The sequence below is a fragment of the Telmatherina bonti genome (assembly GCF_933228915.1).
Source record: "Telmatherina bonti genome assembly, chromosome: 10".
In the NCBI taxonomy this organism is placed as follows: Eukaryota; Metazoa; Chordata; class Actinopteri; order Atheriniformes; family Telmatherinidae; genus Telmatherina; species Telmatherina bonti.
This window is the reverse complement of record NC_136628.1, coordinates 41889868-41905918: the sequence shown is the minus strand read 5'-3', so window position 1 is coordinate 41905918 and position 16051 is coordinate 41889868.

Here is a 16051-nt window from a genome sequence, read left to right as displayed (position 1 = left end):
GAGTCCAACCCTCATCGGAAACGAATCCGACTTACTACCGGCAATGTGGACCAAGCTCTGACACCTGTCGTACAGGGACCGGACAGCTCGTACAAGGGGGTCCGGTATCCCATACTCCCGGAGTACCCCCCACAGGAGCCCCCAGATGAATGCCATTACTCCGTGTAATATTTAGGATAACCATTCCTTGCTAGCTCTGCAATGGACTGCCAAGCTGTCGAGGGTTTACCCTGCCTTTCGCCCAAAGACCCTTCATCGGTTGAGGGTTTTGAGGTCCAAGTCCATCATCAGTCCCAGTTTTCTGGCCTGGTTGGTGGTTATTAGGTCAGAGTCCATCACAAGACCCAGATTTCTGGCCTGGTTGGTGGTTATTAGGTCCGAGTCCATCACCAGTCCTAGATTTCTGGTCTTTTTGGTGGTTTTTAGGTCAGAGTCCAACACTAGACCCAGGTTTCTGGCGTTGTTGGTGGTTATTAGCTCCGAGTCCATGACCAGTCCCAGATTTCTAAGCTAGTTGGGCGTTTTGAAGTCCGAGTCCATCACCAGTCCTAGATTTCTGGTCTTTTTGGTGGTTTTTAGGTCAGAGTCCAACAGTAGACCCAGGTTTCTGGCATTGTTGGTGGTTATCAGGTCCAAGTCCATCACCAGACCCAGATTACTTGTCTGGTTGGTGGTTTTTAGGTCCGAGTCCAACACTAGACCCAGGTTTCTGGCGTTGTTGGTGGTTATTAGCTCCGAGTCCATCACCAGTCCCAGATTTCTGGCCTGGTTGGTGGTTATTAGGTCCGAGTTCATCACCAGACCCAGATTTCTGGCCTGGTTGGGTATTTAAGGTCCGAGTCCATCACCAGACCCAGTTTTCTGACCTGGTTGGTGGTTTTGAGGACTGATTCCATCACCAGTCCCAGATTTCTGGTCTTTTTGGTGGTTTTTAGGTCAAAGTCCGACACTAGACCCAGATTTCTGGCCTGGTTGGTGGTTATTATGTCCGAGTCCATCACCAGACCCAGAATTCTGGCCTGGTTGGTGGTTTTGAGGTCCAAGTCCATCACCAGACCAAGATTTCTGGCCTTTGGTGGTTATTAGGTCCGAGTCCATGACCAGACCCAGATTTCTGGCCTGGTTGAGGGTTTTGAGGTCCGAGTCCATCACCAGACCTAGATTTCAGGCCTAGTTGGGCGTTATGTAGGAGTCCATCACCAGACCCAGTTTTCTGGCCTGGTAGGTGGTTATTAGATCCGAGTCCATCACCAGTCCTAGATTTCTGGTCTTTTTGGTGGTTTTTAGGTCAGAGTCCAACACTAGACCCAGGTTTCTGGTCTGGTTGGTGGTTCTGAGGTCCGAGTCCATCACTAGACCCAGATTTCTGGCCTGGTTGGGGGTTATTAGGTCAGATTCCATCACCAGTCCTAGATTTCTGGCCTGGTTGGGTATTTAAGGTCCGAGTCCATCACCAGACCCAGTTTTCTGACCTGGTGGGTGGTTATTAGGTCAGAATCCATCACCACACCCAGATTTCTGGCCTGGTTGGTGGTTATTAGGTCCGAGTTCATCACCAGACCCAGATTTCTGGCCTGGTTGGGTATTTAAGGTCCGAGTCCATCACCAGACCAAGATTTCTGGCCTGGTTGAGGTTTTTGAGGTCCAAATACATCACCAGACCTAGATTTCAGGTCTGGTTGGTGGTTTTGAGGTCCGAGTCCATCACCAGACCCAGGTTTCTCTCCTGGTTGGTGGTTTTGAGGTCCGAGTCTATCACCAGTCCTAGATTTCAGGCCTGGTTGGTGGTTATTAGGTCCGAGTCCATCACCAGACCTAGATTTCAGGCCTAGTTGGGCGTTATGTAAGAGTCCATCACCAGACCCAGATTTCTGGCCTGGTTGGTGGTTATTAGGTCCGAGTCCATCACCAGTCCTAGATTTCTGGTCTTTTTGGTGGTTTTTAGGTCAGAGTCCAACACTAGACCCAGGTTTCTGGCGTTGTTGGTGGTTATTAGCTCCGAGTCCATCACCAGTCCCAGATTTCTGGCCTGGTTGGTGGTTATTAGGTCCGAGTTCATCACCAGACCCAGATTTCTGGCCTGGTTGGGTATTTAAGGTCCGAGTCCATCACCAGACCCAGTTTTCTGACCTGGTTGGTGGTTTTGAGGACTGATTCCATCACCAGTCCGAGATTTCTGGTCTTTTTGGTGGTTTTTAGGTCAAAGTCCGACACTAGACCCAGATTTCTGGCCTGGTTGGTGGTTATTATGTCCGAGTCCATCACCAGACCCAGATTTCTGGCCTGGTTGGTGGTTTTGAGGTCCAAGTCCATCACCAGACCAAGATTTCTGGCCTTTGGTGGTTATTAGGTCCGAGTCCATGACCAGACCCAGATTTCTGGCCTGGTTGAGGGTTTTGAGGTCCGAGTCCATCACCAGACCTAGATTTCAGGCCTAGTTGGGCGTTATGTAGGAGTCCATCACCAGACCCAGTTTTCTGGCCTGGTTGGGGGTTATTAGGTCAGATTCTATCAACAGTCCCAGATTTCTGACCTGGTTGGTGGTTTTGAGGTCCGAGTCCAATACTAGACCCAGGTTTCTGGTCTGGTAGGTGGTTATCAGGTCCGAGTCCATCACCAGTCCTAGATTTCTGGTCTTTTTGGTGGTTTTTAGGTCAGAGTCCAACACTAGACCCAGGTTTCTGGTCTGGTTGGTGGTTTTGAGGTCCGAGTCCATCACCAGACCCAGATTTCTGGCCTGGGTGGGGGTTATTAGGTCAGATTCAATCAACAGTCCCAGATTTCTGACCTGGTTGGTGGTTTTGAGTTCCGAGTCCATCACCAGACCCAGTTTTCTGGCCTGGTTGGTGGTTATTAGGTCAGAATCCATCACCAGACCCAGATTTCTGGCCTGGTTGGGTATTAAAGGTCCGAGTCCATCACCAGACCCAGTTTTCTGACCTGGTTGGTGGTTATTAGGTCAGAATCCATCAACACACCCAGATTTCTGAAGTGGTTGGTGGCTATCAGGTCCGGGTCCATCACCAGAACAAGATTTCTGGCCTGGTTGAGGTTTTTGAGGTCCGAATACATCACCAGACCTAGATTTCAAGTCTGGTTGGTGGTTTTGAGGTCCGAGTCCATCACCAGACCCAGATTTCTGGTCTGGTTGGTGGTTTTGAGGTCCGAGTCCATCACCAGACCCAGATTTCTGGCCTGATTGGTGGTTATTAGGTCAGAGTCCATCATCAGTCCCAGGTTTCTCTCCTGGTTGGTGGTTTTGAGGTCCGAGTCTATCACCAGTCCTAGATTTCAGGCCTAGTTGGGCGTTATGTAAGAGTCCATCACCAGTCCTAGTTTTCTGGCCTGGTTGGTGGTTATTAGGTCCGAGTCCATCACCAGACCCAGATTTCTGGCCTGGTTGAGGGTTTTGAGGTCCGAGTCCATCACCAGACCTGGATTTCAGGTCGTTTTGGTGGTTTTTAGATCAGAGTCCAACACTAGACCCAGTTTTCTGGTCTGGTTGGTGGTTTTGAGGTCCGAGTCCATCACCAGACCCAGTTTTTTCGACTGGTTGGGGGTTATTAGGTCAGAGTCTATCAACAGTCCCAGATTTCTGACCTGGTTGGTGGTTTTGAGGTCCGAGTCCATCACCAGACCCAGTTTTCTGGCCTGGTTGGTGGTTATTAGGTCCGAGTCCATCACCAGTCCTAGATTTCTGGTTTTTTTGGTGGTTTTTAGGTCAGAGTCCAACACTAGACCCAGGTTTCTGGCGTTGTTGGTGGTTATTAGCTCCGAGTCCATCACCAGTCCCAGATTTCTGGCCTGGTTGGTGGTTATTAGGGCCGAGTCCATCACCAGACCCAAATTTCTGGCCTGGTTGGTGGTTATTAGGTCCGAGTCCATGACCAGTCCCAGATTTCTGACCTAGTTGGGCGTTTTGAAGTCCGAGTCCATGACCAGTCCTAGATTTCTGGTCTTTTTGGTGGTTTTTAGGTCAGAATCCAACACTAGACCCAGGTTTCTGGCATTGTTGGTGGTTATCAGGTCCAAGTCTATCACCAGACCTAGTTTTCTGGTCTGGTTGGTGGTTATTAGGTCAGAATCCATCACCAGACACAGTTTTCTGGCCTGGTTGGTGGTTATTAGGTCCGAGTCCATCACCAGACCCAGATTACTTGTCTGGTTGGTGGTTTTGAGGTCCGAGTCCATCACCAGTCCTAGATTTCTGGTCTTTTTGGTGGTTTTTAGGTCAGAGTCCAACACTAGACCCAGATTTCTGGCCTGGTCGAGGGTTTTGAGGTCCGAGTCCATTACCAGACCTGGATTTCAGGTCTAGTTGGGGGTTATGAAAGAGTCCATCACCAGACCCAGTTTTCTTTCCTGGTTGGGGGTTATTAGGTCAGAATCCATCACCAGACCCAGATTTCTGGCCTGGTTGGGTATTTAAGGTCCGAGTCCATCACCAGACCCAGTTTTCTGACCTGGTTGGTGGTTTTGAGGACTAATTCCATCACCAGTCCTAGATTTCTGGTCTTTTTGGTGGTTTTTAGGTCAAAGTCCGACACTAGACCCAGATTTCTGGCCTGGTTGGTGGTTATTATGTCCGAGTCCATGACCAGACCCAGATTTCTGGCCTGGTTGGTGGCTATCAGGTCCGAGTCCATCACCACACCAAGATTTCTGGCCTGGTTGAGGGTTTTGAGGTCCAAATACATCACCAGACCTAGATTTCAGGTCTGGTTGGTGGTTTTGAGGTCCGAGTCCATCACCAGACCCAGATTTCTGGTCTGGTTGGTGGTTTTGAGGTCCGAGTCCATCACCAGACCCAGATTTCTGGCCTGGTTGGGGGTTATTAGGTCAGAGTCCATCATCAGTCCCAGGTTTCTCTCCTGGTTGGTGGTTTTGAGGTCCGAGTCTATCACCAGTCCTAGATTTCAGGCCTGGTTGGTGGTTATTAGGTACGAGTCCATCACCAGCCCAAGATTTCAGGCCTAGTTGGGCGTTATGTAAGAGTCTATCACCAGTCCCAGATTTCTGGTCTTTTTGGTGGTTTTTAGGTCAGAGTCCAACACTAGACCCAGGTTTCTGGTCTGGTTGGTGGTTTTGAGGTCCGAGTCCATCACTAGTCCCAGATTTCTGGCCTGGTTGGGGGTTATTAGGTCAGATTCTATCAACAGTCCCAGATTTCTGACCTGGTTGGTGGTTTTGAGGTCCGAGTCCATCACCAGACCCAGTTTTCTGGCCTGGTTGGTGGTTTTGAGGTCCAAGTCCATCACCAGACCAAGATTTCTGGCCTTTGGTGGTTATTAGGTCCGAGTCCATGACCAGACCCAGATTTCTGGCCTGGTTGAGGGTTTTGAGGTCCGAGTCCATCACCAGACCCAGTTTTCTGACCTGGTTGGTGGTTTTGAGGACCGATTCCATCACCAGTCCCAGATTTCTGGTCTTTTTGGTGGTTTTTAGGTCAAAGTCCGACACTAGACCCAGATTTCTGGCCTGGTTGGTGGTTATTATGTCGGAGTCCATCACCAGACCCAGATTTCTGGCCTGGTTGGTGGTTTTGAGGTCCAAGTCCATCACCAGACCAAGATTTCTGGCCTTTGGTGGTTATTAGGTCCGAGTCCATGACCAGACCCAGATTTCTGGCCTGGTTGAGGGTTTTGAGGTCCGAGTCCATCACCAGACCTAGATTTCAGGCCTAGTTGGGCGTTATGTAGGAGTCCATCACCAGACCCAGTTTTCTGGCCTGGTTGGTGGTTATTATGTCCGAGTCCATCACCAGACCCAGATTTCTGGCCTGGTTGGTGGTTTTGAGGTCCAAGTCCATCACCAGACCAAGATTTCTGGCCTTTGGTGGTTATTAGGTCCGAGTCCATGACCAGACCCAGATTTCTGGCCTGGTTGAGGGTTTTGAGGTCCGAGTCCATCACCAGACCTAGATTTCAGGCCTAGTTGGGCGTTATGTAGGAGTCCATCACCAGACCCAGTTTTCTGGCCTGGTAGGTGGTTATCAGGTCCGAGTCCATCACCAGACCCAGTTTTCTGGTCTTTTTGGTGGTTTTGAGGTCCGAGTCCATCACCAGACCCAGGTTTCTGGTCTGGTTGGTGGTTTGGAGGTCCGAGTCCATCACTAGACCCAGATTTCTGGCCTGGTTGGGGGTTATTAGGTCAGATTCTATCAACAGTCCCAGATTTCTGACCTGGTTGGTGGTTTTGAGGTCTGAGTCCATCACCAGACCCAGTTTTCTGGCCTGGTTGGGTATTTAAGGTCCGAGTCCATCACCAGACCCAGTTTTCTGACCTGGTTGGTGGTTATTAGGTCAGAATCCATCACCACACCCAGATTTCTGGCCTGGTTGAGGTTTTTGAGGTCCAAATACATCACCAGACCAAGATTTCAGGTCTGGTTGGTGGTTTTGAGGTCCGAGTCCATCACCAGACCCAGATTTCTGGTCTGGTTGGTGGTTTTGAGGTCCGAGTCCATCACCAGACCCAGATTTCTGGCCTGGTTGGTGGTTATTAGGTCAGAGTCCATCACCAGACCCAGATTTCTGGCCTGGTTGAGGGTTTTGAGGTCCGAGTCCATCACCAGACCTAGATTTCAGGCCTAGTTGGGCGTTATGTAGGAGTCCATCACCAGACCCAGTTTTCTGGCCTGGTTGGGGGTTATTAGGTCAGATTCTATCAACAGTCCCAGATTTCTGACCTGGTTGGTGGTTTTGAGGTCAGAGTCCATCACCAGACCCAGTTTTCTGGCCTGGTTGGGGGTTATTAGGTCAGATTCTATCAACAGTCCCAGATTTCTGACCTGGTTGGTGGTTTTGAGGTCCGAGTCCATCACCAGACCCAGTTTTCTGGCCTGGTTGGTGGTTATTAGGTCCGAGTCCATCACCAGTCCTAGATTTCTGGTCTTTTTGGTGGTTTTTAGGTCAGAGTCCAACACTAGAGCCAGGTTTCTGGCATTGTTGGTGGTTATCAGGTCCAAGTCTATCACCAGACCTAGTTTTCTGGTCTGGTTGGTGGTTATTAGGTCAGAATCCATCACCAGACACAGTTTTCTGGCCTGGTTGGTGGTTATTAGGTCCGAGTCCATCACCAGACCCAGATTACTTGTCTGGTTGGTGGTTTTGAGGTCCGAGTCCATCACCAGTACTAGATTTCTGGTCTTTTTGGTGGTTTTTAGGTCAGAGTCCAACACTAGACCCAGGTTTCTGGCTTGGTTGGTGATTATTAGGTCCGAGTCCATCACCAGTCCCAGATTTCTGGCCTGGTCGAGGGTTTTGAGGTCCGAGTCCATCACCAGACCTGGATTTCAGGTCTAGTTGGGGGTTATGAAAGAGTCCATCACCAGACCCAGTTTTCTCTCCTGGTTGGGGGTTATTAGGTCAGAATCCATCACCAGACCCAGATTTCTGGCTTGGTTGGGGGTTATTAGGTCCGAGTCCATCACCAGTCCTAGATTTCTGGTCTTTTTGGTGGTTTTTAGGTCAGAGTCCAACACTAGAGCCAGGTTTCTGGCATTGTTGGTGGTTATCAGGTCCAAGTCTATCACCAGACCTAGTTTTCTGGTCTGGTTGGTGGTTATTAGGTCAGAATCCATCACCAGACACAGTTTTCTGGCCTGGTTGGTGGTTATTAGGTCCGAGTCCATGACCAGACCCAGATTTCTGGCCTGGTTGAGGGTTTTGAGGTCCGAGTCCATCACCAGACCTAGATTTCAGGCCTAGTTGGGCGTTATGTAGGAGTCCATCACCAGACCCAGTTTTCTGGCCTGGTTGGTGGTTATTATGTCCGAGTCCATCACCAGACCCAGATTTCTGGCCTGGTTGGTGGTTTTGAGGTCCAAGTCCATCACCAGACCAAGATTTCTGGCCTTTGGTGGTTATTAGGTCCGAGTCCATGACCAGACCCAGATTTCTGGCCTGGTTGAGGGTTTTGAGGTCCGAGTCCATCACCAGACCTAGATTTCAGGCCTAGTTGGGCGTTATGTAGGAGTCCATCACCAGACCCAGTTTTCTGGCCTGGTAGGTGGTTATCAGGTCCGAGTCCATCACCAGACCCAGTTTTCTGGTCTTTTTGGTGGTTTTTAGGTCAGAGTCCAACACTAGACCCAGGTTTCTGGTCTGGTTGGTGGTTTGGAGGTCCGAGTCCATCACTAGACCCAGATTTCTGGCCTGGTTGGGGGTTATTAGGTCAGATTCTATCAACAGTCCCAGATTTCTGACCTGGTTGGTGGTTTTGAGGTCCGAGTCCATCACCAGACCCAGTTTTCTGGCCTGGTTGGGTATTTAAGGTCCGAGTCCATCACCAGACCCAGTTTTCTGACCTGGTTGGTGGTTATTAGGTCAGAATCCATCACCACACCCAGATTTCTGGCCTGGTTGATGTTTTTGAGGTCCAAATACATCACCAGACCTAGATTTCAGGTCTGGTTGGTGGTTTTGAGGTCCGAGTCCATCACCAGACCCAGATTTCTGGTCTGGTTGGTGGTTTTGAGGTCCGAGTCCATCACCAGACCCAGATTTCTGGCCTGGTTGGTGGTTATTAGGTCAGAGTCCATCACCAGACCCAGATTTCTGGCCTGGTTGAGGGTTTTGAGGTCCGAGTCCATCACCAGACCTAGATTTCAGGCCTAGTTGGGCGTTATGTAGGAGTCCATCACCAGACCCAGTTTTCTGGCCTGGTTGGGGGTTATTAGGTCAGATTCTATCAACAGTCCCAGATTTCTGACCTGGTTGGTGGTTTTGAGGTCCGAGTCCATCACCAGACCCAGTTTTCTGGCCTGGTTGGTGGTTATTAGGTCCGAGTCCATCACCAGTCCTAGATTTCTGGTCTTTTTGGTGGTTTTTAGGTCAGAGTCCAACACTAGAGCCAGGTTTCTGGCATTGTTGGTGGTTATCAGGTCCAAGTCTATCACCAGACCTAGTTTTCTGGTCTGGTTGGTGGTTATTAGGTCAGAATCCATCACCAGACACAGTTTTCTGGCCTGGTTGGTGGTTATTAGGTCCGAGTCCATCACCAGACCCAGATTACTTGTGTGGTTGGTGGTTTTGAGGTCCGAGTCCATCACCAGTACTAGATTTCTGGTCTTTTTGGTGGTTTTTAGGTCAGAGTCCAACACTAGACCCAGGTTTCTGGCTTGGTTGGTGGTTATCAGGTCCGAGTCCATCACCAGACCCAGTTTTCTGGTCTTTTTGGTGGTTTTTAGGTCAGAGTCCAATACTAGACCCAGGTTTCTGGTCTGGTTGGTGGTTTTGAGGTCCGAGTCCATCACTAGACCCAGATTTCTGGCCTGGTTGGGGGTTATTAGGTCAGATTCTATCAACAGTCCCAGATTTCTGACCTGGTTGGTGGTTTTGAGGTCCGAGTCCATCACCAGACCCAGTTTTCTGGCCTGGTTGGTGGTTATTAGGTCAGAATCCATCACCAGACCCAGATTTCTGGCCTGGTTGGGTATTTAAGGTCCGAGTCCATCACCAGACCCAGTTTTCTGACCTGGTTGGTGGTTATTAGGTCAGAATCCATCACCACACCCAGATTTCTGGCCTGGTTGAGGTTTTTGAGGTCCAAATACATCACCAGACCTAGATTTCAGGACTGGTTGGTGGTTTTGAGGTCCGAGTCCATCACCAGACCCAGATTTCTGGTCTGGTTGGTGGTTTTGAGGTCCGAGTCCATCACCAGACCCAGATTTCTGGCCTGGTTGGTGGTTATTAGGTCCGAGTCCATCACCAGACCTAGATTTCAGGCCTAGCTGGGCGTTATGTAGGAGTCCATCACCAGACCCAGTTTTCTGGCCTGGTTGGTGGTTATCAGGTCCAAGTCTATCACCAGACCTAGTTTTCTGGTCTGGTTGGTGGTTATTAGGTCAGAATCCATCACCAGACACAGTTTTCTGGCCTGGTTGGTGGTTATTAGGTCCGAGTCCATCACCAGCCCAAGATTTCAGGCCTAGTTGGGCGTTATGTAAGAGTCCATCACCAGACCCAGTTTTCTCTCCTGGTTGGGGGTTATTAGGTCAGAATCCATCACCAGACCCAGATTTCTGGCCTGGTTGGTGGTTTTGAGGTCCAAGTCCATCACCAGACAAAGATTTCTGGCCTTTGGTGGTTATTAGGTCCGAGTCCATGACCAGACCCAGATTTCTGGCCTGGTTGAGGGTTTTGAGGTCCGAGTCCATCACCAGACCTAGATTTCAGGCCTAGTTGGGCGTTATGTAGGAGTCCATCACCAGACCCAGTTTTCTGGCCTGGTAGGTGGTTATCAGGTCAGAGTCCATCACCAGTCCCAGATTTCTGGTCTTTTTGGTGGTTTTTAGGTCAGAGTCCAACACTAGACCCAGGTTTCTGGTCTGGTTGGTGGTTTTGAGGTCCGAGTCCATCACTAGACCCAGATTTCTGGCCTGGTTGGGGGTTATTAGGTCAGATTCTATCAACAGTCCCAGATTTCTGACCTGGTTGGTGGTTTTGAGGTCCGAGTCCATCACCAGACCCAGTTTTCTGGCCTGGTTGGTGGTTATTAGGTCCGAGTCCATCACCAGTCCTAGATTTCTGGTCTTTTTGGTGGTTTTTAGGTCAGAGTCCAACACTAGAGCCAGGTTTCTGGCATTGTTGGTGGTTATCAGGTCCAAGTCTATCACCAGACCTAGTTTTCTGGTCTGGTTGGTGGTTATTAGGTCAGAATCCATCACCAGACACAGTTTTCTGGCCTGGTTGGTGGTTATTAGGTCCGAGTCCATCACCAGACCCAGTTTTCTGGCCTGGTTGGTGGTTATTATGTCCGAGTCCATCACCAGACCCAGATTTCTGGCCTGGTTGGTGGTTTTGAGGTCCAAGTCCATCACCAGACCAAGATTTCTGGCCTTTGGTGGTTATTAGGTCCGAGTCCATGACCAGACCCAGATTTCTGGCCTGGTTGAGGGTTTTGAGGTCCGAGTCCATCACCAGACCTAGATTTCAGGCCTAGTTGGGCGTTATGTAGGAGTCCATCACCAGACCCAGTTTTCTGGCCTGGTAGGTGGTTATCAGGTCCGAGTCCATCACCAGACCCAGTTTTCTGGTCTTTTTGGTGGTTTTTAGGTCAGAGTCCAACACTAGACCCAGGTTTCTGGTCTGGTTGGTGGTTTGGAGGTCCGAGTCCATCACTAGACCCAGATTTCTGGCCTGGTTGGGGGTTATTAGGTCAGATTCTATCAACAGTCCCAGATTTCTGACCTGGTTGGTGGTTTTGAGGTCCGAGTCCATCACCAGACCCAGTTTTCTGGCCTGGTTGGGTATTTAAGGTCCGAGTCCATCACCAGACCCAGTTTTCTGACCTGGTTGGTGGTTATTAGGTCAGAATCCATCACCACACCCAGATTTCTGGCCTGGTTGATGTTTTTGAGGTCCAAATACATCACCAGACCTAGATTTCAGGTCTGGTTGGTGGTTTTGAGGTCCGAGTCCATCACCAGACCCAGATTTCTGGTCTGGTTGGTGGTTTTGAGGTCCGAGTCCATCACCAGACCCAGATTTCTGGCCTGGTTGGTGGTTATTAGGTCAGAGTCCATCACCAGACCCAGATTTCTGGCCTGGTTGAGGGTTTTGAGGTCCGAGTCCATCACCAGACCTAGATTTCAGGCCTAGTTGGGCGTTATGTAGGAGTCCATCACCAGACCCAGTTTTCTGGCCTGGTTGGGGGTTATTAGGTCAGATTCTATCAACAGTCCCAGATTTCTGACCTGGTTGGTGGTTTTGAGGTCCGAGTCCATCACCAGACCCAGTTTTCTGGCCTGGTTGGTGGTTATTAGGTCCGAGTCCATCACCAGTCCTAGATTTCTGGTCTTTTTGGTGGTTTTTAGGTCAGAGTCCAACACTAGAGCCAGGTTTCTGGCATTGTTGGTGGTTATCAGGTCCAAGTCTATCACCAGACCTAGTTTTCTGGTCTGGTTGGTGGTTATTAGGTCAGAATCCATCACCAGACACAGTTTTCTGGCCTGGTTGGTGGTTATTAGGTCCGAGTCCATCACCAGACCGAGATTACTTGTGTGGTTGGTGGTTTTGAGGTCCGAGTCCATCACCAGTACTAGATTTCTGGTCTTTTTGGTGGTTTTTAGGTCAGAGTCCAACACTAGACCCAGGTTTCTGGCTTGGTTGGTGGTTATCAGGTCCGAGTCCATCACCAGACCCAGTTTTCTGGTCTTTTTGGTGGTTTTTAGGTCAGAGTCCAATACTAGACCCAGGTTTCTGGTCTGGTTGGTGGTTTTGAGGTCCGAGTCCATCACTAGACCCAGATTTCTGGCCTGGTTGGGGGTTATTAGGTCAGATTCTATCAACAGTCCCAGATTTCTGACCTGGTTGGTGGTTTTGAGGTCCGAGTCCATCACCAGACCCAGTTTTCTGGCCTGGTTGGTGGTTATTAGGTCAGAATCCATCACCAGACCCAGATTTCTGGCCTGGTTGGGTATTTAAGGTCCGAGTCCATCACCAGACCCAGTTTTCTGACCTGGTTGGTGGTTATTAGGTCAGAATCCATCACCACACCCAGATTTCTGGCCTGGTTGAGGTTTTTGAGGTCCAAATACATCACCAGACCTAGATTTCAGGACTGGTTGGTGGTTTTGAGGTCCGAGTCCATCACCAGACCCAGATTTCTGGTCTGGTTGGTGGTTTTGAGGTCCGAGTCCATCACCAGACCCAGATTTCTGGCCTGGTTGGTGGTTATTAGGTCCGAGTCCATCACCAGACCTAGATTTCAGGCCTAGTTGGGCGTTATGTAGGAGTCCATCACCAGACCCAGTTTTCTGGCCTGGTTGGTGGTTATCAGGTCCAAGTCTATCACCAGACCTAGTTTTCTGGTCTGGTTGGTGGTCATTAGGTCAGAATCCATCACCAGACACAGTTTTCTGGCCTGGTTGGTGGTTATTAGGTCCGAGTCCATCACCAGCCCAAGATTTCAGGCCTAGTTGGGCGTTATGTAAGAGTCCATCACCAGACCCAGTTTTCTCTCCTGGTTGGGGGTTATTAGGTCAGAATCCATCACCAGACCCAGATTTCTGGCCTGGTTGGTGGTTTTGAGGTCCAAGTCCATCACCAGACAAAGATTTCTGGCCTTTGGTGGTTATTAGGTCCGAGTCCATGACCAGACCCAGATTTCTGGCCTGGTTGAGGGTTTTGAGGTCCGAGTCCATCACCAGACCTAGATTTCAGGCCTAGTTGGGCGTTATGTAGGAGTCCATCACCAGACCCAGTTTTCTGGCCTGGTAGGTGGTTATCAGGTCAGAGTCCATCACCAGTCCCAGATTTCTGGTCTTTTTGGTGGTTTTTAGGTCAGAGTCCAACACTAGACCCAGGTTTCTGGTCTGGTTGGTGGTTTTGAGGTCCGAGTCCATCACTAGACCCAGATTTCTGGCCTGGTTGGGGGTTATTAGGTCAGATTCTATCAACAGTCCCAGATTTCTGACCTGGTTGGTGGTTTTGAGGTCCGAGTCCATCACCAGACCCAGTTTTCTGGCCTGGTTGGTGGTTATTAGGTCCGAGTCCATCACCAGTCCTAGATTTCTGGTCTTTTTGGTGGTTTTTAGGTCAGAGTCCAACACTAGAGCCAGGTTTCTGGCATTGTTGGTGGTTATCAGGTCCAAGTCTATCACCAGACCTAGTTTTCTGGTCTGGTTGGTGGTTATTAGGTCAGAATCCATCACCAGACACAGTTTTCTGGCCTGGTTGGTGGTTATTAGGTCCGAGTCCATCACCAGACCCAGATTTCTGGCCTGGTTGAGGGTTTTGAGGTCCGAGTCCATCACCAGACCTAGATTTCAGGCCTAGTTGGGCGTTATGTAGGAGTCCATCACCAGACCCAGTTTTCTGGCCTGGTTGGTGGTTATTATGTCCGAGTCCATCACCAGACCCAGATTTCTGGCCTGGTTGGTGGTTTTGAGGTCCAAGTCCATCACCAGACCAAGATTTCTGGCCTTTGGTGGTTATTAGGTCCGAGTCCATGACCAGACCCAGATTTCTGGCCTGGTTGAGGGTTTTGAGGTCCGAGTCCATCACCAGACCTAGATTTCAGGCCTAGTTGGGCGTTATGTAAGAGTCCATCACCAGACCCAGTTTTCTCTCCTGGTTGGGGGTTATTAGGTCAGAATCCATCACCAGACCCAGATTTCTGGCCTGGTTGGTGGTTTTGAGGTCCAAGTCCATCACCAGACAAAGATTTCTGGCCTTTGGTGGTTATTAGGTCCGAGTCCATGACCAGACCCAGATTTCTGGCCTGGTTGAGGGTTTTGAGGTCCGAGTCCATCACCAGACCTAGATTTCAGGCCTAGTTGGGCGTTATGTAGGAGTCCATCACCAGACCCAGTTTTCTGGCCTGGTAGGTGGTTATCAGGTCAGAGTCCATCACCAGTCCCAGATTTCTGGTCTTTTTGGTGGTTTTTAGGTCAGAGTCCAACACTAGACCCAGGTTTCTGGTCTGGTTGGTGGTTTTGAGGTCCGAGTCCATCACTAGACCCAGATTTCTGGCCTGGTTGGGGGTTATTAGGTCAGATTCTATCAACAGTCCCAGATTTCTGACCTGGTTGGTGGTTTTGAGGTCCGAGTCCATCACCAGACCCAGTTTTCTGGCCTGGTTGGTGGTTATTAGGTCCGAGTCCATCACCAGTCCTAGATTTCTGGTCTTTTTGGTGGTTTTTAGGTCAGAGTCCAACACTAGAGCCAGGTTTCTGGCATTGTTGGTGGTTATCAGGTCCAAGTCTATCACCAGACCTAGTTTTCTGGTCTGGTTGGTGGTTATTAGGTCAGAATCCATCACCAGACACAGTTTTCTGGCCTGGTTGGTGGTTATTAGGTCCGAGTCCATCACCAGACCCAGATTACTTGTCTGGTTGGTGGTTTTGAGGTCCAAGTCCATCACCAGACCAAGATTTCTGGCCTTTGGTGGTTATTAGGTCCGAGTCCATGACCAGACCCAGATTTCTGGCCTGGTTGAGGGTTTTGAGGTCCGAGTCCATCACCAGACCTAGATTTCAGGCCTAGTTGGGCGTTATGTAGGAGTCCATCACCAGACCCAGTTTTCTGACCTGGTTGGTGGTTTTGAGGACTGATTCCATCACCAGTCCCAGATTTCTGGTCTTTTTGGTGGTTTTTAGGTCAAAGTCCGACACTAGACCCAGATTTCTGGCCTGGTTGGTGGTTATTATGTCCGAGTCCATCACCAGACCCAGATTTCTGGCCTGGTTGGTGGTTTTGAGGTCCAAGTCCATCACCAGACCAAGATTTCTGGCCTTTGGTGGTTATTAGGTCCGAGTCCATGACCAGACCCAGATTTCTGGCCTGGTTGAGGGTTTTGAGGTCCGAGTCCATCACCAGACCTAGATTTCAGGCCTAGTTGGGCGTTATGTAGGAGTCCATCACCAGACCCAGTTTTCTGGCCTGGTAGGTGGTTATCAGGTCCGAGTCCATCACCAGACCCAGTTTTCTGGTCTTTTTGGTGGTTTTTAGGTCAGAGTCCAACACTAGACCCAGGTTTCTGGCCTGGTTGAGGTTTTTGAGGTCCAAATACATCACCAGACCTAGATTTCAGGTCTGGTTGGTGGTTTTGAGGTCCGAGTCCATCACCAGACCCAGATTTCAGGTCTGGTTGGTGGTTTTGAGGTCCGAGTCCATCACCAGACCCAGATTTCTGGCCTGGTTGGTGGTTATGAGGTCCGAGTCCATCACCAGACCCAGATTTCTGGCCTGGTTGAGGGTTTTGAGGTCCGAGTCCATCACCAGACCTAGATTTCAGGCCTAGTTGGGCGTTATGTAGGAGTCCATCACCAGACCCAGTTTTCTGGCCTGGTTGGTGGTTATCAGGTCCAAGTCTATCACCAGACCTAGTTTTCTGGTCTGGTTGGTGGTTATTAGGTCAGAATCCATCACCAGACACAGTTTTCTGGCCTGGTTGGTGGTTATTAGGTCCGAGTCCATCACCAGCCCAAGATTTCAGGCCTAGTTGGGCGTTATGTAAGAGTCCATCACCAGACCCAGTTCTCTCTCCTGGTTGGGGGTTATTAGGTCAGAATCCATCACCAGACCCAGATTTCTGGCCTGGT